The sequence below is a fragment of the Symphalangus syndactylus genome, chromosome 20 (genome assembly GCF_028878055.3).
Source record: "Symphalangus syndactylus isolate Jambi chromosome 20, NHGRI_mSymSyn1-v2.1_pri, whole genome shotgun sequence".
Taxonomy (NCBI): domain Eukaryota; kingdom Metazoa; phylum Chordata; class Mammalia; order Primates; family Hylobatidae; genus Symphalangus; species Symphalangus syndactylus.
The window spans coordinates 30,434,921-30,462,714 of record NC_072442.2 but is presented as its reverse complement, the minus strand read 5'-3'; the positions used below and the strand labels follow the sequence as shown (position 1 = coordinate 30,462,714).

Here is a 27,794-nt window from a genome sequence, read left to right as displayed (position 1 = left end):
GGACGCTAGAGCTTTTGGAACTCCTGCCGCAGTGGGTGCCAGATAGAAGGGCTCCGCTTCATCTCTCTTGGAGGGTGATCCAGCAGCAGCCAGGGCAGGGGTTGCTGCCTTTCCTCAAAATGTGCTGGAAACCCCCTTTAGGAATTGGCTAAAGGAGAGCTGTCTGTCCTGTCCCTGCTAGAGAAGGGCTGGCAATGCATGGGCTGACCAGATGGGGCCCCCAGAATCGTGGAGGCAGGAGTCAGCAGGACGAGAGGGGTTCCCTTAGCCTGTGCTTCTTCTAGATGGATGCTCCAGGCCAACCTGTATTCCAGCCAGCCCAGGGCACTCACTGCCTGGAGGACTAGGGTAGCAGCCTGGGGATGGAGCATTCTGCCCTCCATCCGAGGCACATGAGGAGTCTCTGAGGAGAGCTAGATGGGCCAGTGGGTCACCTCAACAACCCTCACCCAGCCGGGAGATCCAAGGCATGTCACCTGGAATGACTGGCTCTCCAAGGGCCAGCTGGCCATCCTATCCTGGAGGTGGTCAACAAAGCTTTGACCCTGGCCAGAAACGAAGATGCTGGCAGGGCCCTGGGCTGAGGATGGCAAGGACATATCACACTTACTTTGGCAGGACCCACACACAGAGACTCCTGGCACAGGGCCTGTCACCAAGATGAACACTCTCTGGCGATTGTGTCCCTGGGGACTGGCTGTGTGGGTGGACTGTGGGAGCTGCCCCAATATGCCACCCAGAAAGTGGAAATGGCCTTGGAAAGCGGTAGCAGGGAAGCCCCTCCTCGGTGGCTTTTTCTCCACCTGCCTCCCTCTGCTCCTGGCAGCCCTGCCCCATCTCGATTTTCAACCCCACCTGTGTCTGCCTGGAGGGTGGCATGGCTAGCTTTAGTATTTCCTTCTGCAGCTCAGTGATGGGCTCCAGCAGCCCTCACCATGCCTCAGAACCTGAGACCCTTAGGGAAGGACAGGACATGCTGCAAACACAAACCCAGTGTGAGAAGGTCCTCGGGCCACAGAGGTCACAGGTAGGGGTCTACGGACTCCAATTCTGATTTCCTGACCAGGATTCAACCATCAGCATGCTCTTTAACCTTATTAAGTCTTGTTGTCCCCATCTGTGACATGGGGAAGGCACTCACCTCAGAGGTTTTGTGTAGCAACAAATGAATATGATTAAAGTGTCTTTCCTGGTGCTACACATAAAGCCAGGCGTGAGTCCTCGTGCAGCTGTCCCCCATGTCCAGGTCCCAGAGGGTAGCCTGGACCCTGACATTGGGCCGGGGCTCAACAATGCCTGGATGCCAGGCCCCCTGGAGATACTGGGACCCTGGCCTGGGCCAGGACACAAGGTGTTGCTGCGGCATTTGGAGATGTCCCCATGGGTGAGGACTGGGGCCTATGTGGCCCTGTGAAGGGGTGCACCCTAAGGTGGGGCTTGGGCACCCGGGCTGAGAGGGTACAGGATGGACGGGCCGGCAGGTGAGATCCAAGACCACTCTCCACCATGCTTCGAACAAACCCCTCACCCTCCATCTGCAGACTCAGCTCTGCATATTTAAGACACTAACGGTCCCTTACTTAAAAAAATGATATTTTGCTTGCACTCTCAAGACTCTTCATCCGACATCAGTAGGGAATCAAAAATCTCTTATTTGGAAACAGCACGTAGGGGAAGCAATGTTGACAATTTCTCATTGTTCCACAACCTACACATCCTCTGGGAATTATTATTTTAAAACGCAACATGTACTGTTAGTTTAAATCATCCCAACTGTGATAACACTCTTTAAATCCTCTGTAAACCTTCACATTTGAACCACTTGCAGATGAGAGTGAATCTATTAGGTGAGAGGAGAGTCAGCACTCAGTGGAGGTGAAATAAAATGAAGTAACAAAAACCTAGATTGTGGGCTAACACCTCCCACAATCCCCCTCAGAATGTGGCAGCTGAACAAGGAGACATGGCAGGCCCGGCCACGGTGCCCAGTGGGGCTTCCCTTCCTAGCTTTTAGGATACTGGACACTTGGGGCAAGTGTCCACCTGGGGCCTAGGGGTAAACCTAAGATGTGTGTCAAACCGTGGCCTAGTGGTCAACCTAAGACCTGTATTTCCCCTGGGACCTGAGGTCCACCTGAAGACTGGAGTTCACCTGTGGCCTACTGTCCACCTGGGGCCTGAGGTCACTAGGGGCAGAGGTATCCTTCTGGGGCCTGGTGCCCACTTATCCCTGATTTCTACCTGGATCCTGGGTATCCACCTGGAGCCATATACCATGAGCCTGGTTACCTTCCTGCGGCCTGGTGTCCATCTGGGGCCTGAGAGTCAACCCGGGGCCTAATGTACATCTGGAGTTCAGTGTTCACCCGGGGCCTGAGTTCTTGAGGAGCCTGGTCTTTATCCGGGGCCTGTATCTCTCTCAGTGTGTGTGTGTGTGTGTGTGTGTGTGTGTGTGTATGTGCACGTGTGTGTGTGTGTATGTGCATGTGTGTAATCTCACTTTCTATATAGTTTTGAAAAATAACTCTGGGTTTTTTTTTATCATTGTTCTTATGCAGTTAAGTTTCAAGTAAATGGACACATTGATTTGTTTGTCTTCTCATTTTTTCTTATCATTGTGCTTCATTTGCTTTATTATTTCTGTTCATCACCATTTGAAGAGTCAATCACAGGATACCAAAAATGACTTTATAAGGAACAGTGGTAAAGAAAAATTGACCAGAAAATATGAAAATCTGTAACATAAATATAATTAGAAGTATAACTTTGAAATTTTAATGTAAACAAATAGGGAAAATAGGTGGAAAATTAATTGTAATTAGTTCTTTAGTTAACTAGTGCAGAAATATTGAAAGGCAAAAGTAAAAAAGCTGAAAAAAGTATAAATAACATGGTCAATAAGCTTTATCTAAAAGTATACAAATGTACATTCAACAAAAAAATATAAATTTAGTCATGTTTTCAAATGTAGGTCATGAATTAGAGAACCAAGGAGTAATCAATGCATTCTAAATAATCAAAATCGTATTGTATTCCTCAAAGCCAGCACCAATTGGAGGTATATTTCTAACTTTAAGTATGTTTTTTAGAAAAAATTGAAAATGTAATAAAACAACTAAGTCATCCACCTGAAAACCTAGAAAAAGCATACAAGTAAACAAAAAGCATAGCAAATTTAAGAATATAAACTACTTAAAGAAATAATATGAGACAAAAATTAAAATAGGAAAATAATTTTTGATATTAGCAGCAACACTAATTAAGAACATAAGGTACATAAATGAAACACAGAATTTTGAAAAAGATATTACTAGAGATGTAACAGAGATTTAAAAAATTGGTCTTAAAATAGCAGGAAAAAATGCTTATCCCTGTTCTTTTCACAAATTCCTCCAAAGAAACAAACAAGAACAAATAGAAAATAGAAAAGCACAACAAACCAGACCTGTTGATTTCACGCTCTCCTATTAGGTTGGTGTAAAAGTTATTCTGGGTTTTGCCATTAAAAGTAACGTCAAAAACTGCAATTACTTTTGCACCAACCTAATAATCTTTTGCTTATGATTTGCCTTTTTCTGCATATGGGATTGCGGAGAGAACACACCAGCCATGACAATCCAAGTATTCAATTTGCATATGTGCATTATGACTGGCATGGGTTTGTGGGTGGTGGATGTACAGAGTGTTGGCATAATTTGCTATGTGGGGGATGCTCTTAGATATCCAGATAGAGTTACCAGGCAGTAGCCCATCACCTCTCTGAGTCTAGAGGTCTGAGAACAGGGTGGGTGGGAGAATATAGCGTGAATTCTGTGAGGAATTAGAGATATGGGGGTTACACCCTTGACCTACGTGTAGCCAGCAAGTCCTATTCAATGTGCTGAGTTTTAGAGAAAGGCTCAGACAAGGGACCAGAGCATGTGCAGGAGATTCCACAAGATTCCCAGGGTTCTGCTTGGGCCAGGGCCTTGCCCAGCACAGTCTTGAAAGGACAGAACTGGGGTCCTGCAGTCCACCTCTGTGGGCACCTGGAACTAGGACAGTCCCACTTACCCTAGTGTAGACAGGGGCTACAGGAAAATAAGCCTCCGTTTTGTCCTGTAAATAATGTGAGGTGCTTAGAGCATGAAACCACAGGGTTCCACATGCTCAGAAAGTGTCTGTTGACCTTGATTTTTTATGAATGATCCCATTTGTGCTGAGACACTTGGAAAAAGCTATTCACTCCTGGGGGTCCTTCAGAGCAGAGAGAGGCTTGGAGGTTTGGGTAAATGATTTGGGATAGGACAGAATGTGCCCAGGCACTGGACTCTGTGTCAAAAGTCCCAGAACAAGATCAAACTTCATTTGGAAGTTGGGGGAAATTGCTGCCCTGGCTGAGGTGAGGTTGCCTCGAGAGTGAACTGCGCACCCCAGGAGCTGGAGGCAAAGAGGGGACAAGAGAGGCTGCTGAGGTCCTTCTTACTGCCCTTGGAGCCTGCAGATCCTGCTCCTTTGCCTCCTGGGACCCTGGAGAGCCAGCAACTTGAGGACTCCTAAATGCAGTTTCCTGTTTTGTTCTGTGATGCTCCTGTTGAGGCTGCGGTGCTGATGCTGGCTGGGTGGGTGGAGGAGGACAGCCTCCTGTGTTCCTGGCACCCACTGAGCTTTGCTCATGCATCTGGAGCCAGGGGAGTCATGCTGAAGTCATGCATTTCCTGTTCTTGTGAATAATCTCCATATTATGAGGTGGCCAGAAGCAGGAAAGGGCATTTGACATCCTCCCATTTATTCACTCAGCGACTCTGCCCTTAGCATTAGTCCTATGTGCCAGGTGCCCTGGTGGGCCCAGCGTATGGCATTGAAAATGATCTCGTGGTCCTTGACCCATAGGGGCCAACAGTCTGAAGATAGGTATACATCAAGCCCCAAGTTGATACCTAGGTGCCTGGTGAACATCAGGCCGCAGATGGACACCCTGGAGAGAGGTAGACATCAGGTTCCAATGGAAACTCGGCCCAAGGTGGATACCTTGCCACAGCTGAGTAGCTAGTCCCAGGTGGATATCAGCCTCCAGGTTGACGTCAGTCCCCAAGAGGATATCTAGGCCCCAGGTGGATACCCACTGCATACTTGTAAGTTGTCAAGATTGCTTTTTTAAAGCAACACAGAGTTATCATAGAATATGAAAACTTTTAGTAGATTTTGAATATTCCTAAACTCCAGGAGAAATCATAATAAATATTTTTAAAATCAGCCTGTATATGAAATGAGTATTTTTAAATTTATCTTTCATGTTTAAGGATTTGGAATGAAATGTTACAAAAGCTCTCTGTGTTATTTGTAGAAAATGTAGACAATGAAAAAATCGGAGGGCAAAAATATCTATATTTTTTGGCTATGGGATAATCACTGCTATATCACATTCCTTCTAACCTTATTGTCATAGATTTTTTACAATTAATATTGATTTTATGCCACATAGTTCATTACATATGCAATGGAGTATTACTTGTTCATTAGTATATCAGAAAGAGTTTGACTGTATGTATATTTAAAAAGGCAAAAGAGAGAGATGAATTTACATAATTCATGTTTTTCCACTTAGCATTTTATCAATAAACATATGTGATTGAGTGCAGATGAATGAGATTTGGTTCTGCACTTACTTCGGATGGCCTCATGCCCTATGTGCTTATCATTAAATATGATTCTATTGTAAACCATTTGGATTTATTTTTAAATATGTCCTTAAAGGAACAAAAACATCTACCTTTGATGCAAAGCAAATAAACAACAAGAATGTGTTCTAATGCTAGAACAAAAGCAAACTGAGGATGATTGTAAAATTACATATATCAATAAGTCACTTTAGAGGCCACTTAATTTTTTTCCAAGGGAATGTTTGACTACATTTCACTTGCATCGTCTTCAATGATTTTATAATTTAAACCTCAAATTATAAATCTAGAATTTAGAAAGTATATTTCCTCACTGGATTACATTTTTGGAAGTATTATTTTATATGTGCACAAATATTACAAAGTGACTGTAGACACTTGAAAACTGTAATATCTTTTAAAGGCAATTTTCTACATTAAACTGGTGTAACAAAATTGGTACATTTTTTTCCAGTATATTTTGTATATATTACATATTTAACTTTTTTTATTCAGCAAATAATTTTTGAGTATCTACTAAGTACTAGGTTCTGCATTACTAAATGAATTTAAAGAGTGAAATAACAGACATGGTCTCAGACAATAAAAATTAACATTAGGTCTCCTATTTATATATTTTAAAATGGTAATTATGAAAATTTTTTGAGATTTTCAACTAGATAACATTATAATAGCACACTTGATGTTGTTAATGTTTGCCAGTGAGCAAAAAAGAAAATAAAAGGATGGTTTAATTTATTCAACATACACTTTAAAATTGCAGAAAATAGTCAAGTTTCTCTGCTTTGCAGTTGAATGTCTATGTGTTTTTCTCTGCAACTTGGCTTTTGTGGAGTGAGAAACAATTATTCTTCCAGCCCAATAAAGGCAGAAGAGTAACAATAAATCTAATATTTTAAATGCTTATCAAAATATAGTAAACATATTATTTCAGAATACTGAGATCAATAAGTTGACCTACAAAAAAAGCCAAACTGACAGTATTACTGAATAAGGAAAGGCCCAAACAGACAAAATACTTTTTATTTTGTAAACTCGGTATGACACAACTTACCCTAACTATAAAGACTCTAAATTACCAAGATGGGTGCTTATAATATGGAGAGTAAAAACAGTCATTTCACTTTTAGCTTTTTTATTTCTCTCAGAATAAAAAGTGTATAAGGAGTTTATAAAGAAGTTGATACTATAAGTTAATACTACAATGACAGCACTTTTCAAGAAAAGACTTTTTTCTCTCTTACAAATATCGTGTGAGCAGTATTTGTTTTCTCCAGAAATAATGAGGAAATAAAAACATGACTATGTGGGTAATTAGTGTAGTTTCTTAAAGAAATGAGTTAGGCAACAGGCTAATAATGTATACTTCACTGGGTTTTGAATGTCAACAATCATTCTTTATAAGGCACAGATATTTTTCTAAAGAACAAGTATGTGAACCTGAAAAGTAATCACCACTTGGTAGTGACAATATGGATAGGGTGAAGGGTGTCATCAAGAAGCAATGAAAAGATACATTTGCAGCTAAATTTGAAAACCATGATGTTTAGTACATATGGTAATAAAGAATATTTTCTCCTGTTTCAACATTATTTTAGAATTTAAGATAGAAGCTAAAATACCTAGGGATAATGATATGACTATCAAAAATTAAAGGACATTTTGAGTATTATAGGTTAAGAATGAGAACTTACTACCCAATGAACAGGGGATAATTCATTATGCTCCATATGCATTGAATTAAAAGATAGGCCCATTACCTGGATAATTTGAAAGTTTAATTTTATTTAAAAGTCTTATTTCATTCATCAAGCTAAAGGATTAACTCCCAGAAATATTCTAGGATTGCATATCCCCAACTCTGTAGGAAGTATAGAAAGAATGTTATAAGGGCCACCATCTAAACATTATTATGTAAATAATTTAGTACCATTCCATTTGCCTTTGTAGATTTAAAAATGTAAATGGCTTTCTCATATTACGAAACATCATTTTTCAAAACCCAGATAAACATAGTATATTGCAAGAGAATAATTATTTTCTTTATTAAATAAGAAATGCTGGATGCTAAGTCCAAAAGACATAAATTATTTTGTACTAATAACTACTAACATTTTATTCATTAAAATATAAAGGTCAAAGATTTTAAAATGATCTTTAAATGATTAATAACATGGTGATTCTTTTCCTCTTTCTGTAAACCTTTTTGAGTCTTAAAAATACTAAACTGTACAAGCAATATAAAATAGTATATAAACTTGGATTAAAATATTCAAATTTACTAGAATGTGGACATTGGAAAGAATGAAAATAAACAGAAGCATAAAGCAGCAGACATAAAATTAAGAAAGCAACTAAGAGTGTTTAAAGTACATATTCATCTGTAGTCTAATGTCTACCATAAACAGTGAGTCTTCTCAGTAAAACACAAATTGTTCATGAAGGGAAAAAGCATGTTGTATTACAGAATATTCAACATAATTTTTTTTAGTACTAACTTGTGCCTGGAATATTATCGGTTTTTCTATTATGAACTTATGCACTTGCTAATTTTTTTCATAAAAATTGTATTTACAACTCCATTCAAAAGCAGTTTTTGGTGGGTTTTTTTCTTTTTTCAAGACAGAGTTTTGCTCTTTCCACCTAGGCTGGAGTGCAATGGTGTGAACTTGGCTCACAGCAACCTAGCAACCTTCGCCTCCCAGGTTCAGCTGATTCTCTTGCCTCAGCCTCCCGAATGGTTAGGACTACAAGCGTGCACCACCATGCCTGGCTAATTTTGTGCTTTTACTAGAGACGTGGTTTTGCCATGATGACCAGGCTGGTCTTGAACTCCTGACCTGAGGTAATCCGTCCACCTTGGCCTCCCAAAGTGCTGTGATTACTGGCAAGAGCCACCATACCCGGCCTCAAAAGCAGTTTTTAAAAGCAAACACAATATAACACCAAAGTTGAAAAATCTATGCTCACCCAAGGATGCCAGGTTTAATAAATTATTTATAGAATACTGCATCAAAAATAAGACAATAACCCAAAATATACCATTAAAGATGTATCCACTCCTACAACTAGAGATACTTAATCTATCTGGTAGCAAATGATACTTCAATCAGTTTCAGCATGTCTGAAATCTGTAAGGACAAAAGTGATAAAACATGACCTTCATTCTTCATTAGACTCTTACAACACTTGAAGGAAAATAATTCCTGAAGCACAAAGAGGTAAAGAGGTGCAATCCTTCAAAAAGATATTCAGTGTTCAAAATCCAAGAGTGCAATATCAGCCTGGGTGCGGTGGCTTACGCCTGTAATCCCAGCACTTTGGGAGGCCATGGTGGGTGGATCACCTGAGGTCAGGAGTTCGAGACCAGCCTGGCCAACAGGGTGAAACCCTGACTCTACTAAAAATACAAAAATTAGCCAGGCATGGTGGTGTGCACCTGTAGTCCTAGCCACTTGGGGGGCTGAGACAGGAGAATCACTTGAACCTGGGAGGTGGAGGTTGCAGTGAACGGAGATCATGCCACCTCACTCCAGCGTCAGTAACAGAATGAGATTCCATCTCAAAAAAAAAAAAAAGAGTGTAATATCGGTACACACAGATAATATACTGAATGAAACAAATAGAATAATTTGAAGAGGTATCTTGATGAACAAGGGGTCATTAGACAGGTTGTTTTCATGTCTTTGAAGGAAATTGCAATGTGAGAAATTAGTACTTTGACTAAATTTAGTACTATACTAAAGGTACTATTTAGTACTATACTATTTAGTACTACACTAAAAGTTTATTGCCAACATGTATTGAGTTATTAACGTGTGTTAGGCAGAGTACCATATAATTTACACTTGTTATCTCATTTATTGTAGGTAAAACGTAATTTTGAACTCTGGGAGTATATATGAATTAGATGGAATAAAATTCTACTTAAAAGGCCGTCAGTAAATCGGTATCTAGGAACAGGGTGATACAGTGCCCAAGTTTTCTATTCTTACTAAATGTTGTGTTTCATTTTCAACGTTTTCTTGGATATTGCTCTTTTTTGGTCATTTTTTTTATTTTAGAAAACTAATAAATTGACTCTTCTTTGTACTGACTCTTGGGTTTTATAGAAGAAAAACTAATTAAATTCTGTACATTTACCTTTACCTCATTTTTTCTCTTTTAAATTTATTTTAATTGACATATAATAGATGTACATGTTATGGGGTACAGAGTGATATTTTGATATATTTATGCAATGTGTAAAGATCAAGTCACAGTCATTATCATATCCATTACCTATATCATGTATTATTTCTTTGCAGTGAGAATATTCAAATATTCTTTTATTTTAGTTATTTGAAAACAAAATAAGTTCCCGTTAACTACAGTCACCCAATAATGCTGTAGAGAACTAGAACTTCTTCCTTCTCTCCAGCTGTAATTTTGTACATATTAACCACATTTTTCTTATACTCTTCTTTCTCCTACTCTTTCCAGGACATGGTAACCTGAACTCTACCGTTATCTACTTCTATGAGATTAAAAATTTTAACTTCCATACATAAGTGAGAACATGTAGTTATGTGGTGTTTATGTTTCTATGCCAGGCTTATTTCACCTAACATAATGCCCTCCACTTGCATTCTTGTTGCCATAAATAACGGGATTTTGTTCTTTGTTATGACTAAATAATATTCCATTATATGTGTATATCACATTTCTTTATCCATTCATCTGTTGATGGACACTTATGTTGATTCCATATCCTGGCTATTGTGAATAGTGCTGTAATAAACATGGGGGTGCAGGTAACTCTTTGATATACTGATTTTCTTTCCTTTGGATATATACTGAAAACCATAGGATTAAATTGATAACAATAGAAGCGTATGGCAAAATTAAATATTCTTACATGACAAAAAAACCTCTCAACGATTTAGTATAGAAAATATATGCCTTAACACGGAAGGACATAAAGGACAAATCTACAGCTAAGATCATACTGAATGTGGAAAAGGTGAAAGATTTTACTGTGAACAAGAAAATGATTTTACTGGAACAAGAACAGGATGCCTATTTTCACCAATCATATTTCACATAGTGAAAGTCTTAGCCAGGACAATTAGGTTAGAGAAAGAAATAAAGGACATCTGAATTGGAAAGGAGACAGTCAAATTGTCCCCGTTTAAAGACAATGTGATCTTATACATGGAAAAAAATAAGACTCTACCAAAAGCTTCTTAGGGTGATAAATGAAATGAATAAAGTTGCAGGATATAAATCAACATACAAAAATCAGTAGTATTTCTATATATTGATAGTAAACTAGCTGAAACAAGAAATTAAGAAAGCAATTCCTTTTACAATAGTTACAAAAATGTACTTAGAAATAAATTTAACCAAGGAAGTAAAAGATTTCTACAACAAAAATGACAAATATTAATGAAAGAAATTAAAGAAAACACAAAAAAGGAAAGACATCCACGTTTATAGATTGAAATAGTATTCTTAAAATGACCCACTCTGCTATGCAATTTACAAATTTAGTACAATCACTAGCTTGTATTTTTAAAAGCACCTTTGCTGCATATTCTTAAGATACTCAATGGCAATGCCTGGATTTAAGTTTGAGGTGTTATTACATCTATTTTATATTGGGCACAATATAATGTTTGATCAGAGATAACAGTTTTGATTGGTCCTAGGTCATACAGTAATATATACATTGCGATTTATAGACAAGCTATCTTTTAATATTCAGGCATTTAGAAAGGTCATTTAGACAAAGTTATAAAAACTTGCCTTCTATTCTGCCTATATCACCTAAAAATCCTAAGAGGTAAATTTGATATTTTTTATTTGATACACAATTTATCAACACAATTAAAATCTAACAATTATCATCTGCAGAGTGTGAAAATCTCATCAGATTAAGGAACACAAAGTCATCCTTTTCATATTTCGGAAGTAAAACTGTTTTGGAAACTGTTATTTTTAGAAACAGTTAAAAACATTTTTTCGTTAGTTTTTCATGTAAAATTGTGACAACCAGCATGAAATAACTGTCATCACAGAAGCATGGTATATTCGATTCCAAAATATATTCTGTGTAAGTTTTAATATATTTATGCATTATTTATACTTAGATTGTAACCCATAATGTACAGATATTATTTTTCCTTCAACTCTTAAGAATATTCTTAAATAATAAAATTAAAATTAATGAATTATAATTTTTTTTTGGTTGGGGAAATGAATAGACACACACGTTACAGTGCATGACTTCACCTCATCATTTCATCTCATTTCATCATTTCATCTCATCATTTTATCTCATCATTTCATCTCATCCCATCTCATCTCATCATTTCATATGATCTCATCATTCATCTCATCATTTCATCAAATCTCATCTCATTTCCATTTAATTATTTCATTTCATTTCATTTCACTATTTCATTTCATCTAATTTCACTTCATTATTTCATTGTGTCATTTCATATCATCTCATTTCATCTCATATTTTTCATCTCATCATTTTTCATATCATTTTTCATCTCATCATTTCATCTCAATTCATTTCATCTCATCATTTCATCTCCACATCTCATCACTTCATCCTTTCATTTCGACATTTCATCTCATCTCATTTCATTATTTCATTTCATCTCATTTCATTATTTCACCTAATTTCATTATTTCATCTCATCTCACTTCATCTCATCTCATTTCATCTCATCATTTTTCATCTCATCATTTAATCTCATTTCATTTCATTTCATCTCATCATTTCATCTCACATCTCTTCATTTCATCATTTCATTTCAACATTTCATCATTTCATCTCATCTCATCTTTCAATTTCATTTCAATATCATTTCATTTCATCATTTCTTTTCATTTCATCTCATTTCATTATTTCATCTCATTTCATCTCATTTTTCATCTCATCATCTCATCATTTCATTTCATCATTTCGTCTCATTTCTTCTCATCATTTCATCTCATCATTTTATCTCATTTCATCTCATCTCATTTCAATTTCATTTCATTATTTCATTTCATTTATTTCATTTCATTTCACCTCATTTCATTTCACCTCATTTCATTTCATCTCATTTCATTTCATCTCATTTCATCTCATCTCATTTCATCTCATCATTTCTTCTCATCTCATCTCATCATTTCACCATTTCATCTCATTTCATCTCATCCTTTCATCTCATCATTTCATCTTATCATTTCATCTCATTTCATCTCATCATTTCTTCTCATCATTTCATCTCATCTCACCTCAGCATTTAATCATTTCATCTCAACATTCCTTCTTATTACATCTCATCATTTTATCTCATCATTTCATCTCAATTCAATTTCCTTTCATTATTTCATTTCATCTCACTTCATTTCATCTCATTCATTTCATCTCATTTCATTATATCTCATCATTTCCTCTCATCATTACATCTCATCTCATTTCATCTCATCATTGCATCTCATCATTTCATCTCATCATTTCATCTCATCTCATCATTTCCATTTCATTTCCATTTCATTATTTCATTTCATCATTTAATTTCATCATCTCATTTAATTTCACCTCATTTCATTATTTCATTTTTTCATTTCATTATGTCATTTCATTTCATCTCATTACATTTCGTCTAATTTCACTTCATGTCATTTCATATCATCATTTCATTTCATCGCATCATCTCTTTTCATCTCATCATTTCATCTCATCATCTTATCAACTCATTTCATCTCATCATTTCACAATTTCATCCCATTTCATCTCATATCTTCTCATCTCATTTCAATTTCATTTCATTTTTTCATTTCATTATTTCATCTCATTTCATTATTTCATCTCATCTCATTTCATCTCATCACATCTCATCATTTCATCATTTTATTTCATTATTTCATCTTATTTCATCTCATCATTTCATCTCATTTCAATTTTATTTCAATTTCATTTCATTTCATTATTTCATTTCATCTCATTATTTCATCTCATTATTTCATTATTTCATTTCATTTCGTCTCATTTCATCTCATTATTTCATTATTTCATTTCATTTCATCTCATTTCATCTCATCATTCATCTCATCATTTCGTATCATCATTTAATCTCACCATTTCATTTCATCTCGTCTCATGTCATCATTACACCTCATCATTTCATCATCATTTTATGTCATCATTTCATGTCATCATTTCATCACATCTCATCTCATGTCATTTCATCCCATCATTTCATCACTTCATCTCATCATTTCAACTCATTTCATCTCATCTCATCACTTCCATTTCATTTCCATTTCATTATTCCATTTCAGCATCTCATTTCATTATTTCATTTCACTATGTCATTTCATCTCATTACATTTCATCTCATTTCATCTCATCTCATTTCATCATTTCATCTTGTCATTTCATCTCATTATTTCATCTGATTTCATGTCATCATATCATGTCATCATTTCATCTCATTTCATCACATATCATCTCATCATTTAATCTCATTATTTAATCTCATTTCATCTCATCTCATTTCATCTCATCATTTCGTCTCATCTCATTATTTCCGTTTCATTTCCATTTCATTATTTCATCATTTCATTATTTCATTTCATCTCATTTCATTATGTCATTTCATTTCATCTCATTTCATTTCATCTCATCATTTCATCGCATTTCATCTCATCTCATTTCATTTCATCTCATCATTTCATCGCATTTCATCTCATCTCATTTCATCATTTCGTCTTATCTCATTTCAATTTCATCATTACATTTCATTATTTCATTTCATTTCATCTCATCATTTCATCTCATTTTTCATCTCATCATTTATCATCTCATTTCATCTCATTTCATCTCATCATTTCAACTCATCATCATCTCATCTCATTTCATCATTTCATCTCATCATTCACCTCATTTCATCTCATCATTTTAACTCATTATTTCATCTCACCTCATTTCAATTTCATTTCATTATTTCATGTCATTTCATTATTTCATTTCATTTCATCATTTCATCTCATCATTTCATCCATCATCTCATCATTTCATCTCATTTCATCTCATCTCATCTCCTTTCAATTTCTTTTCAATTTTGTCGTTTCGTCTCATCATTTCAACTCACCATTTCATCTCAAAACTTCATCTCATCTCATCTCATCATTTTGTCATTTCATCCCATCATTTCATCTCATATCAAGTCATCTGACCATTTCATCTAACTGAAATGATGTAATGGAATCATGAAATGAAATGAATAGGATGCCCTCACTGATGTTAAGTTTAAAAATTGTTTTTCATGTATTCATTTTTAAATTTATATGTATTTATATTTATATTTACTTATATTTCTTTTTACTTCTTTTTATTTATATTTTTACTTATTTCTTTATTTACAGACAAGGTCCTGTTCTGTGGCCTAGGCTGGAATGCAGTGGTGCATTCACAGTTCACTGCAGCCTCGAGCAAACCTGCCACCTCAGCCTCCCAGGTAGCTGGGACCCCAGGTGCGCACCACCACACCTGGTTAATATTTTATTATTTGTAGAGATGCAGGCTTGCTATGCTGCCCAGGCTGGTCTCAAACTCCTGGGCTCAAGCAATCCTCCTGCCTTGGCATCCCAAAATGCTGGGATTACAGACATGAGCCACAGTGCCCAACCTATTTATTTATTTAATAAAGACAAGGTCTCACTATGTTGCCCAGGCTGGTCTTCAACTCCTGGCCTCAAATGATTCTCCAAACTTGGCCTCTCAAAATGTTGGGATTACAGGTATGAGCCACCATGCCTGGCCTAAAAATAGTATTATATTTTTGCGTTATATAACTTTCAATTAGGTAATATGAATATTCTGTACAGGAAATATGCCCTTAATTACATAGGCATAAACATTTGTTACATTGAGAAAAATCTAATAGAGCTAAAAGTAAAACTTAATTTGAAAAGGTCATTAGATACTCATACATTCTTACGTTTACACATTCTTTCATATATTCATATATTCTTTTAACAGTATCAATGGTTTAGAGTTATGCATACAAAACCATGACCTATATGTAATACAACGAATAACAGGCTAATAACTAATAACTAATACAACTAATAATTACAATTCAAGGCATATTATATACAAAGCTTTAACTTCTCATCAGATTTTGTTTTTTTCGTTCTGTTTTGGCAGATACTATGAACACAACATTCAACTCACAGACACTAAGGAGCCCTTACTAAGCATAAAGTACTGTGAAAGGCCAGGGCTAGGACAGAACAGAGACAGGGCCAGGGGTACGACAGAAATGGGGCAGGGTCATGGCCAGAGAAAAACCAGGGGCAGGGTCACAGCCAGGGACACGACAGGACCAAGGCCAGGGCCAGAAGCAGGGCAGAACCAGGGCCAGGGCAGGGCCATGGCAGGGCCATGGCAGGATCAGGGCCAGCAGAAGGCCAGGGCAGGGCTAGGGTAGCACAGGGCCAAGGCAGTGCAGGGTCAGTGTAGAGCAAGGAACGGGCCAGGGTATGGCAGGGCAGGGACAGGGAAGTCCAGGGCCAGAGCCAGGTCCAGGACATGGACAGGGCAGGGCCAGAAACATGGCAGGACCAGAAAGGGAACAGGGCAAGGGCAAAGCCAGAGAAGGACCATGGAAAAAACATGGTCATGGAGGGTCCAGGGCAAGGGCAAGTCCACGGCAGAACCAGAGCCAGGGCAGGCCAAAGGCAGGGCCAGGGCAGGGCAAGGCCAGGGTAGGGCAAGGCCAGTGTAGGGTGAGGGTAGGGCCAGGGTGAGTTCAGGTCCAGGACAGGACTAAGATAGCACAGGGCCAAGGCAGGGCCAGGGCAGGGCCTGGGGATTGTCAGGGCCAGGGCCAGGGCCAAGGCTGGGCCAGGGACAGGGCCAGAGCAAGGGCATGGCCAGGGAGAAGGCAGAACCAGAGAGGATCCAGAGCAAGGGCAGGGCCAGGGCAGAACCAGGACCAGGACAAGGCAAAGCCAAGGCCAGGACAGGGCAAGACCAGGGTAGAAAAGACCAGGGTAGGGCCAGGCCAGGGTAGAAAAGACCAGGGTAGGGCCAGGCCAGGGTAGGAGAAGGCCATGGTAGGGCCAAGGCCAAGGCAGGGCAGGGCTAGGGTAGCACAGGGAATGGCCAAAAACAGGGCAGGGCCATAGCAGTGGCAGGACTAGCAACAGGGCCAGGGCAAGCGCTGGACCAGAGCATGGTGGAGACAATACAGGGCCAGGACAGAGTATGGCAAGGCAGGTCCAGGGCGATTTCATGGACTCGGTAGGCCTGGAGTCAGGCCAGGGCAGGGGAAGGGCAACGCCAGGGAGAAGGCAGGGCTGGGGCCAAGGCAGTGCCAGGGCAGGGCAGGACCAGTGCAGGGCCAATGCAGGGTAAGGGCAAGGCCAGGGCATGGAAGGACAGGGCACGACCAAGGAAGGGCCAGGAGAGGGCCAGGGCAAGGTCAGGGCCAGAACAAGGGTACGGCTGGGGCCAGGAATATGGTAAGACAAGGGCTGGGCCCAGGCTGGGACACGCAGGGCAGACCATGGCATGTGCAAGGCAGGGCCAGAGCCAGGCCATAGAGAGAGTAGGGCAAATGCCAAGGCAAGGCTAGGGTAGTGCCAGGGCTGAGGCAAGGTCAGGGAAGGTCCAGGGCTGAGTCAAGGCTATAACCAAGACAGGGCAAAGGCCGGGGCAGATCTAGAGCACAAGTAGGGCAGTCTAGGGCACAGCAATGGCAAGACCAGGCCATAGAAGGGCCAGCCCAGGATAGAACAGGGCACAGGCAGGGCAGGGCCAGGGCCACGGCTGGGGCAGGATAAGGACCAGGACCAGGGTAGAGGCCAGGGCAAGGGTATGGCCAGGACAGAGGTAGGGCCAGAGCCAGGGTCCGGGCAGGGCCAAGGCAGGTCCATTGCAGTGCCAGGGTTCAGACCAGGGCCAGAGCAGGGCTCGGGTAGGGCCAGGGCCAGGACCAGGAAAGGGCAATGTCAGGACAAGGGCCATGGCAGGACCAGCAATGGGGCTAGGGCCAGGACAGGGACAGGGACAGGGTCAGGGCTAGGCCCAGAATAGCATGCCAGGGTAGAGCCAGGCCAAATTAGGGCCAGGACAGGGTCAAGACCAGGGCTGGGCCAGGGTATGGCCTTAAGTAGCGAAGGGCCAGGGCCAGGGTCCATGCCAGCGCCAGAGCCAGTCCAGGGCAGAGGCAGGGCCATGGCCAGGTCTAGGACAAGGCTGGGGCAGGGCCAAGGTCTGGGTCAGGGTCAGCACAAGACCAGGACAGAGCCAGGGGAGGGACAGGGCCATGGCAGGACCAGGGTCAGGAGCAGGGCTCAATGCCGGGCCAAGGCCACAGATAGGACCAGGTCTGTGCTAGGGCCAGTGTGAGGGCCAAGGCGGGGTCAGGGCAGGGCCAAAGGGAGGGCAGGACCAGGACAGGGTGGAGCAGGCCCGGGGTAGCACAAGGTTAAGTCACGGCATGACGAACTAGGGCAGGTATATGGCTGGGGCCGGGACAGGGCCAGAGCCAGGGCAGGGCCAAGGCAGTGGCAGCTCCAGGGCAGGGCCAGGGTTAGGACCATGGACATGTCCATGACCAGTGCCAGGGCAAGGGCAGGGGCAGGGCCAGGGTCATCTAAGAACCAGGGACAAAGCCAGGCCCAGAGCAGGGCCAGGACAGGTACATGGCAGGGCTAGGGTCTGGGACAGGGCCATGGCAGGGCCAGGGCCAGGGCCACAACCAGGTCTGTGCTATGGCCAGGTCCAACACAGTGCCCAGATGAGGCTAGGGTGAAGGTCAAGATAGGGCGAGGGCAGGGTCAAAGCCAGGTTAGGGCCAAGGCAGGGCCATGGCAGGCAAGGCAGGGCCAGGAAGACATAGGGCCAAGACAGGGCAGGGCCAGACCAGTGCCAAGACCTGGGCAGGGCCAGGGAACAGCCAGGGCAGGGCCAGGGCCAGGGCCAGGGCCAGGGCCATGACCATGACCTGGGCAGGACCAGGTTCGGGGCAGGGGCAAAACAAGGGCAAGGACAGTGCAGGTTCTTGGCACAGCCAGGGTCCAGGACAGTGTCAGGGCAGGGCCAAGGCAGGGTCTGGGCCATGGTAAGACCAGCAACAGGGCTGGGGCTAGGCCAGTGACAGGACCAGAGTCAGGGCAAGGGATAAAGCAGTGCAAAGCAAGGGTAGGGCCAGGGCCAGGGTAGAACCAGGGCAAGGTCCCAAGCAGGGAAGGGCCAGGGCCAGGACAGGTCAGGGCAAGGCCATGACAGGGCCAGCGGCTGCATTAGGGCAAGGGCAGGGCCAGAGCAAGGTAAGGGTCAGGGCCAAGGCCAGGGTAGGGACAGGGCAAGAAATATGGCAGGACCAGGGGCAATGCCAAGGCCAGAGCTGGGCCAGGGCTGAGCCAGGGCTGAGTCAGGGCAGGGCAGGGCAGGCCACGGTATGGCCAGTGCAGGACAGGACAAGAGTCGGTCCACAGAGAGAGCAGGGCTGATGCCAAGAAAGAGACAAGCTAGTGCCAAGGCTGAGACAGTGTCAGAGCATGTCCAAGGCAGGGCCAGAGCCAGGGGCAGAACCGAGCCAAGGCACAGCCAAGGCAGGGTAGGGCGGGGAAATGGCACAGCCAGGTCAGTACTGGGACAGGGCAGAGCAGGGCAAGCCGATGGTAAGGGCAGGGGAGGGACAGGCCAAGGCAGAGCCACGTCATGCCAGGGCCAGGACACCTCCAAGTCCACTTCAATGCGAGGGCTATGGCAGGACAAAGACCAGGGCCAGGGTCAGGGCCAGGTCTGTGCTAGGGCCAGGTCCAGAGCAGGACCTAGCAAAGACTAGGGTGAGGGCCAAGGTAAGTCCAGGGCAAGGTCAAAGGCAGAGTAGGGCCAGGGCAGGGTGATGACACACCCAGAGCACAGCAGGGCACGGTGATGGCAAGACAAGGGGCAGACCACTGCCAGCTCAGGGCCAGAGAAGGGCCATGGAAGAGCCAGGAAAGGGTCTGGGTCAGGGCCAGGACCAAGGCAGAGCAGGGCCAGGGCGATGGCAGAGTCAGGGCAGGTCCTTCACAGGACCAGGTTCCAGGCCAGGGCCAGGGCAGCAGCAGGGGCAGGGCCTGGATAAGGGCAGGGCCAGGGATATGGCAGGACCAGGGCTAAGGCCAGGACCAGGCCATAATGAGGGCAGGGAAAAAGCTAAGGCAGGGTCAGGGCAGGTCCAGGGAGCGGTCAGCACCAAGCGCAGCCAAGGCACAACCAGCGAAGGGTAAGGCAGGGCAATGGCACCACTGGGCCATGACAAGGCAAGGTCAGTGCCAGGAGAGGGCAGAACAGGCAGGCCCATGGTGGGGCCAGGGCAGGGATGGGCCAAAGCAGGGCCAGGACATGTCCAAGGCCAGGTCAAGGCCAGAACAGGAGCAGGACCATGACCATTGGCAGGGCCAGTGCCATGACAGGACCAGGGTCAGGACAGGGGGCAGGGCCAGAGCCAGAGCCAGAGTAAAGGTCAGGCCAGCACAGGATCAGGGCAGAGCCAGTGCCAGGGCAAGACCAGGGCAGGGACAGGGTAGCACAGGGCCAAGACAGGGTCAGGATGGGACCAGAGCAGGACAGGGCCAAGATAGTCCAGGTAACAGTAGGGCAGGTACAGGCCAAGACAGGGCAGTACAGAGCCAGATCCATGGCAGGGGCAGGGCAAAGCCAGGCCCATTGCCAATGCACCAGCTCTCCCTACAGGGCTCCTACCACCTGGCCACTGCTGCAGCCCATCCATCACTGTAAGCATGAACTCCAATCCTGGCTACAGCCGCCTGCCCTTCTAGTGAAGCCGCTCTCCTACCGCTCCAGTGCACTGCAGTCTCTGTCACTGCCACCCACCTGCAACGAGGTGAGCTCTGGTTTCGCAGGGTCTAGGTGTCTCCTCCTCCTCCTGGCAAGGAGCAGCTGGGAGGGCAAAGCCAGAAAAGCCTAGAGGAAGATGTGAGAGGTGGAAGGGTTAGAGCCTCAACTTGTAATGCCGGCCACTAGGTGGCAAGGGCCAGTTTCAGCAAAGGCACTCACACCCACCCTCCAAAGTCCAGCCTCTCCTTTTGGCCCAAGCTGGCTAGGAACTGGGGTCTGGGGTGGGTGTGGAGACACCACAGCACCCAGCTCCCCACTCCACAGGAACCATTGGGCCCATCATGGCTGCACTCGTCGGGGAACAGGAGAAGCAAAAAAATTCAGACCCAGCCAGCCCTCCACACCCAGGTACCAATTCCTGTTCCAGACGCCTCCATGCACAGGGCCCTGTCCCCCATGGTGTCCCCAGGGCTGCCTGGCAGCCTCTGAGGCACAGATTCAGAGTGCACAGGACCAGGAACCATGGTGGGTGAGGGGGCTCTGCCATGCTCAGGATTCCCATGCAAACGCTGCATGCCTGCCGCACTCCAGTATGACCAAGAGTCCGTCGGCCTCTGGACTGTGGAGTCAGGGACAGGAGAACCACTCCTTCCTTGGATGCCAACTCTGCTGACCGCCGCCAGCAGTGCAGCCCCAGATAGCAACGAACTCGCCCCTCCTCCACGGCTAGTCCTGCCCTCAGTAGCGCCCCCCACCTCCATCCCCCAATGCTGCCAGTAGCATATACCCAATAGTGCCCTAACCTGTCCTCCTCCATGGGCATTGCAGACCCAGAAAGCGCCCATAAACCACCCTCCCTGCCGTGGGCAGTGCAGCCCTGTACAGTGCTATCAACCAGTACCCCTAATGCAGGCAAGGACACCCTGGATAGCGCCCCCAACCCACCCCACACTGCGAGAGGTGCAGCCCTGGATAGCCCCTCTCCTACCACTCTGGTCGTGCTGCAGTCTCTGTCACCGCCACCACCAACCACAGTGAGGCAAGCCAGTGGGCCGCAGCCTGTAGCACCCAGCAGCCAGGCACGGAGCAGCTCTCGCTGATGGCTGGCTCCTACCACTCCCACCATGCTGCTGTCTCCGTGGCTGTCTTCTTTGACTACAAAGGAATGAAAGTAGGTATCAATAAGAAGAGTAACTTTGGAAAGAATACAATCACAGGGAAGTTAAACACTACTCTCCTGAATAAATGACTAGCGGGTCAATGAAGATACTAAGACAAATTCAAAAATTTCATGAAACAAAGGGTAATGAAAACACAGTATACCAAAACTTTTATGCAGAAAGCAGGACAAAGGCAGAGATTTATAGCTATAAGAGTCTACCATCCAAACAGAAGAAAAAATTCAAATAAATAATACATCTTAAAGAACTAGTAAATTAAGAACAAACTAAACCGAAAATAAGAAAATAAATAAGATCGTAGCAGGAATAAAATGGAAATAAAAAACACACAAGATTAAACGAAAAGTTGGTTTTCTGGAAAGCTAAACAAAATTGAGAAACTTTTAACCAGGCTAACTAAGAAAATAAGAGACAAGATTCAAATAAATAAAATCAACAGATTAAAAAAGGAGACATTACAACTGATACTACAGAAATTCAAAGGATCATAACTGGCTATTATATGCCAATAAATTGGAAAGCCTAGTAGAAATTGGCAAATTCCTAGATGCATACAACCTACTTACGTTGAACAATGAAAACATCCAAGACCACAACAGACTGGTAACAAGTAATGAGATCGAAGCCATCAGAAAAAGTCTCCCGGTAAAGAAACGCCCAGCAACTGATGTCTTCACTGCTGATGGCTTCACACCAAACAATATAAAGACCTAGTACCAACCCTACTCAAACTATTTTGAAAAACAGGAGGGAATACATCCAAACTTATTCTATGAGACCATTATTACTGTGATACCAAAATCAGACAAAGGCATCAAAGAAGGAAACTACAGGCCAGTATCTAATATTGATGCAAAAATCCTGAACACAATACCAGTGAGTCAAATTCAGTAATACATTAAAAAGATAATTCATCATGATCAAGTGAGATGTATCCCTGGAATGCTGGGGTCACTCAACATACAATGTGATACATCACATCAACCAAATAAATGACAAAAGCAGTATGATAGTGTCGACTGAAACTGAAAAAGCATTTGATGAAATTCAGCATCCTTCATGCTATAAATCCTCAAAAAAACGGGTACAGAAGAAACACACCGCAACATAATAAAAACTACAGGAAAGACACCCACAGCTAGAATCAGATGGAATGGGGAAAAATGGAAAGCTTTTCCTCTAAGATCTCGAACATGATAAGGATGCCCACTGTCACCACTGTTGTTTAACGTAGTACTGGAAATCCCAGCTAAAGCAATCAGTGCAGCACCTGATATGGCCCCCAACCCACCCTGCCCCCTGCCACCAGCAGTGTAGCCCCCCGCAGTAGTGCACCCAAGACACCCAAACCACCCTGCCTCCCCGCACCATGGGCATTGCAGCACCCCAAGCACCCTTAACCTGAAACTGCCACCCCTTCGCAGCCACTCAGTGCAGCCCCGGAGAGCACACTTAGCCCACCTCACTGTTGCCAGCAATACAGTCTGGGATGGTGCCCCCAACCGGCTCCCCACCGAGGGCATTTCCATCAAGATGGAAATGTAAAAAATTTCTTCGAACTGGATAACACAACCTATCAAGACCTCTGGGATACAGCAAAGGCAGTGCTAAGAGGAAAGTTTGTAGCCCTAAACACCTATGTCAAAAAGTCTGAAAGAGCACAAACAGACAATCTAAGTTTGACAATAAGGCCATAGTTACCAAAACAGTATGGTACTGGTTTAAAAATAGGCACATAGACCAATGAAACAGAAGAGAGAACCCAGAAATTAACCTAAATACTCACAGCCAACTGATCTTCGACAAAGTAAACAAAAACATAAAGTGGGGAAAAGACACCCTTTTCAACACATGATGTTGGGATAATTGGCGAGCCACATGTAGGGGAATAAAACTGTATTCTCATCTCTCACCTTATAGAAAAATCTACTCAAGATGGATTAAGAACTTAAACCTAATTCCTGAACTATAAAAATTCTAGAAGATAACACTGGATAAACCCTTCTAGACATTGGCATAGGCAAGGATTTCATGACCAAGAACCCAAATGCAAATGCAATAAAAACAAAGATAAATAGCTGGGACTTAAATAAACTAAAGAGCTTTTGCACGGCAAAGGGAAGAGTCAGCAGAGTAAACAGACAACCCACAGAGTGGGACCCCTGACCCTGACTCTGACCCTGACCCCTGACACCTAATCCCAACCCTAACCCCTAACCCCAACCCTCACCCTCACCCTAATGCAACCCTAACCCCTAACTCCTAACATCTCTTAACCCCTAACTCTAAACGTTGACTCCTAACCCCTAACTCTGACCCCAACCCCTATCTCCAACCCCAAACACTAAACTTAACCCCTAACCCCATGAACAACCTTAACCCTACGTTTGCTACTACGTTTGTATTGACTATGTCAACGTTGATTATTATGAGCGCTGTCTTAGGACTGCAGGGCAGCAAGGGGATTGCGAATCTTATATTAATATTTTTGTATTGAGGCAGTGCATTAGCATTACAGGTGCTTGTTACATGAGCAATGGGGATGTCATATTTTGGGTGTCACGTCTGCATTACTAATGCTGCATTTGTCTTCCGCGGCTGCGGTGTATATCGCGCATTGCGGCCGCCTCACAATGGCTGGGGAGAACCTCGGTGGGCAGGATTCAGAGGGGCTTTTGGTTTCCCGTTTTCCACACTGAACCCTTCTAACTGGTCTCTGACCCTGATTATTCAGGGCTGCAAACAGGAAGGATTTGACTCACCGTCGATGCGGCCCCGAGTTGTCCCAAAGCGAGGCAGTGTCCGCAAGCTCTGTGCTGAGGAGAACGCTGCTCTGCCTTCGCGGTGTCCCACGGGTCTGTGCTGAGCAGAACCCAGCTCCGCCCTCGCGGTGCCGCGCCTGGGTCTGTGCTGAGGAGAACACTGGCCCGCCCTCACTGTACCTCTGAAGTGTGTGCAGGGGAGAACTAACCTCCACCCTCGCGATGCTCGCTCTGCGCTCCCTCTGCGCCTGCGCCGGCGCTCTGCGCCCCCTCTGCGCCTGCGCCGGCGATGTGCGGGGGTGCCCCCCCAATCTGCGCCTGCGCCTGCGCCGGCGCCGTGCGGCCCCACCCCCCCAACTCTGCGCCTGCGCCTGCGCCTGCGCCGGCGCCGTGCCCGGGGGGGGGGGGCGGGGGGGGACCCCTGCGCCTGCGCCAGCGCTGTGCGGCCCCTCTGCGCCTGCGCCGGCGCTCTGCCTTTGCGAGGACGGAGCTGTGCTCTCCTTAGTAGAGATCTGGAGAGCATCGCGAGGGCAGAGCTGAGTTCCCCTCTGCACAGACTTCGGAGGTACAGCGAAGGCAGACCAGTGTTCTGCTCAGCACAGACCCGGGTGGGCCAGCGGCACCGCGAGGGCGGAGCTGCGTTCTGCTCAGCACAGACCCAGGAGACACCGCGAAGGCAGAGCAGCATTCCTCAGCACAGACCTTGTGGACACTGCCTCGCTTTGGGACAACTCGGGGCCGCATTGACGGTGAGTCAAATCCTTCCTGTTTGCAGCCCTGAATAATCAGGGTCAGAGACCAGTTAGAAGGGTTCAGTGTGGAAAACGGGAAACCAAAAGCCCCTCTGAATCCTGCCCACCGAGGTTCTCCCCAGCCATTGTGAGGCGGCCGCAATGCGAGATACACACCGCAGCCGCGGAAGACAAATGCAGCATTAGTAATGCAGACGTGACACCCAAAATATGACATCCCCATTGCTCATGTAACAAGCACCTGTAATGCTAATGCACTGCCTCAATACAAAAATATTAATATAAGATTCGCAATCCCCTCGCTGCCGTGCAGTCCTAAGACCGATTATAATAATCAACGTTGACATAGTCAATACAAACTTAGTAGCAAACCTAGGGTTAAGGTTGTCGTTAGGGTTAGGGGTTAGGGGTTAAGTTTAGTGTTTGGGGTTGGAGATAGGGGTTGGGGTCAGAGTTAGGGGTTAGGAGTCAACGTTTAGAGTTAGGGGTTAACAGAGGTTAGGGGTTAGGGATTAGAGGTTAGGGTTGCGTTAGGGTGAGGGTGAGGGTTGGGGTTAGGGTTAAGGGTTAGGGGTCAGGAGTCAGGGGTCAGGGTCAGGGGACCCACTCTGTGGGTTGTCTGTTTACTCTGCTGACTCTTCCCTTTGCCGTGCAAAAGCTCTTTAGTTTATTTAAGTCCCAGCTATTTATCTTTGTTTTTATTGCATTTGCATTTGGGTTCTTGGTCATGAAATCCTTGCCTATGCCAATGTCTAGAAGGGTTTATCCAGTGTTATCTTCTAGAATTTTTATAGTTCAGGAATTAGGTTTAAGTTCTTAATCCATCTTGAGTAGATTTTTCTATAAGGTGAGAGATGAGAATACAGTTTTATTCCCCTACATGTGGCTCGCCAATTATCCCAACATCATGTGTTGAAAAGGGTGTCTTTTCCCCACTTTATGTTTTTGTTTACTTTGTCGAAGATCAGTTGGCTGTGAGTATTTAGGTTAATTTCTGGGTTCTCTCTTCTGTTTCATTGGTCTATGTGCCTATTTTTAAACCAGTACCATACTGTTTTGGTAACTATGGCCTTATTGTCAAACTTAGATTGTCTGTTTGTGCTCTTTCAGACTTTTTGACATAGGTGTTTAGGGCTACAAACTTTCCTCTTAGCACTGCCTTTGCTGTATCCCAGAGGTCTTGATAGGTTGTGTTATCCAGTTCGAAGAAATTTTTTACATTTCCATCTTGATGGAAATGCCCTCGGTGGGGAGCCGGTTGGGGGCACCATCCCAGACTGTATTGCTGGCAACAGTGAGGTGGGCTAAGTGTGCTCTCCGGGGCTGCACTGAGTGGCTGCGAAGGGGTGGCAGTTTCAGGTTAAGGGTGCTTGGGGTGCTGCAATGCCCATGGTGCGGGGAGGCAGGGTGGTTTGGGTGTCTTGGGTGCACTACTGCGGGGGGCTACACTGCTGGTGGCAGGGGGCAGGGTGGGTTGGGGGCCATATCAGGTGCTGCACTGATTGCTTTAGCTGGGATTTCCAGTACTACGTTAAACAACAGTGGTGACAGTGGGCATCCTTATCATGTTCGAGATCTTAGAGGAAAAGCTTTCCATTTTTCCCCATTCCATCTGATTCTAGCTGTGGGTGTCTTTCCTGTAGTTTTTATTATGTTGCGGTGTGTTTCTTCTGTACCCGTTTTTTTGAGGATTTATAGCATGAAGGATGCTGAATTTCATCAAATGCTTTTTCAGTTTCAGTCGACACTATCATACTGCTTTTGTCATTTATTTGGTTGATGTGATGTATCACATTGTATGTTGAGTGACCCCAGCATTCCAGGGATACATCTCACTTGATCATGATGAATTATCTTTTTAATGTATTACTGAATTTGACTCACTGGTATTGTGTTCAGGATTTTTGCATCAATATTAGATACTGGCCTGTAGTTTCCTTCTTTGATGCCTTTGTCTGATTTTGGTATCACAGTAATAATGGTCTCATAGAATAAGTTTGGATGTATTCCCTCCTGTTTTTCAAAATAGTTTGAGTAGGGTTGGTACTAGGTCTTTATATTGTTTGGTGTGAAGCCATCAGCAGTGAAGACATCAGTTGCTGGGCGTTTCTTTACCGGGAGACTTTTTCTGATGGCTTCGATCTCATTACTTGTTACCAGTCTGTTGTGGTCTTGGATGTTTTCATTGTTCAACGTAAGTAGGTTGTATGCATCTAGGAATTTGCCAATTTCTACTAGGCTTTCCAATTTATTGGCATATAATAGCCAGTTATGATCCTTTGAATTTCTGTAGTATCAGTTGTAATGTCTCCTTTTTTAATCTGTTGATTTTATTTATTTGAATCTTGTCTCTTATTTTCTTAGTTAGCCTGGTTAAAAGTTTCTCAATTTTGTTTAGCTTTCCAGAAAACCAACTTTTCGTTTAATCTTGTGTGTTTTTTATTTCCATTTTATTCCTGCTACGATCTTATTTATTTTCTTATTTTCGGTTTAGTTTGTTCTTAATTTACTAGTTCTTTAAGATGTATTATTTATTTGAATTTTTTCTTCTGTTTGGATGGTAGACTCTTATAGCTATAAATCTCTGC

General features: G+C 43.7%; 1 pseudogene; it reads right to left on the bottom strand.

Annotated features, from left to right (window-relative positions):
- Positions 1-8,783: 8,783 nt before the first annotated feature.
- On the bottom strand, positions 8,784-20,511 carry LOC134735386 (tyrosine-protein phosphatase non-receptor type 23-like; annotated as a pseudogene).
- Between the last annotated feature and the right edge of the window lie 7,283 nt (positions 20,512-27,794).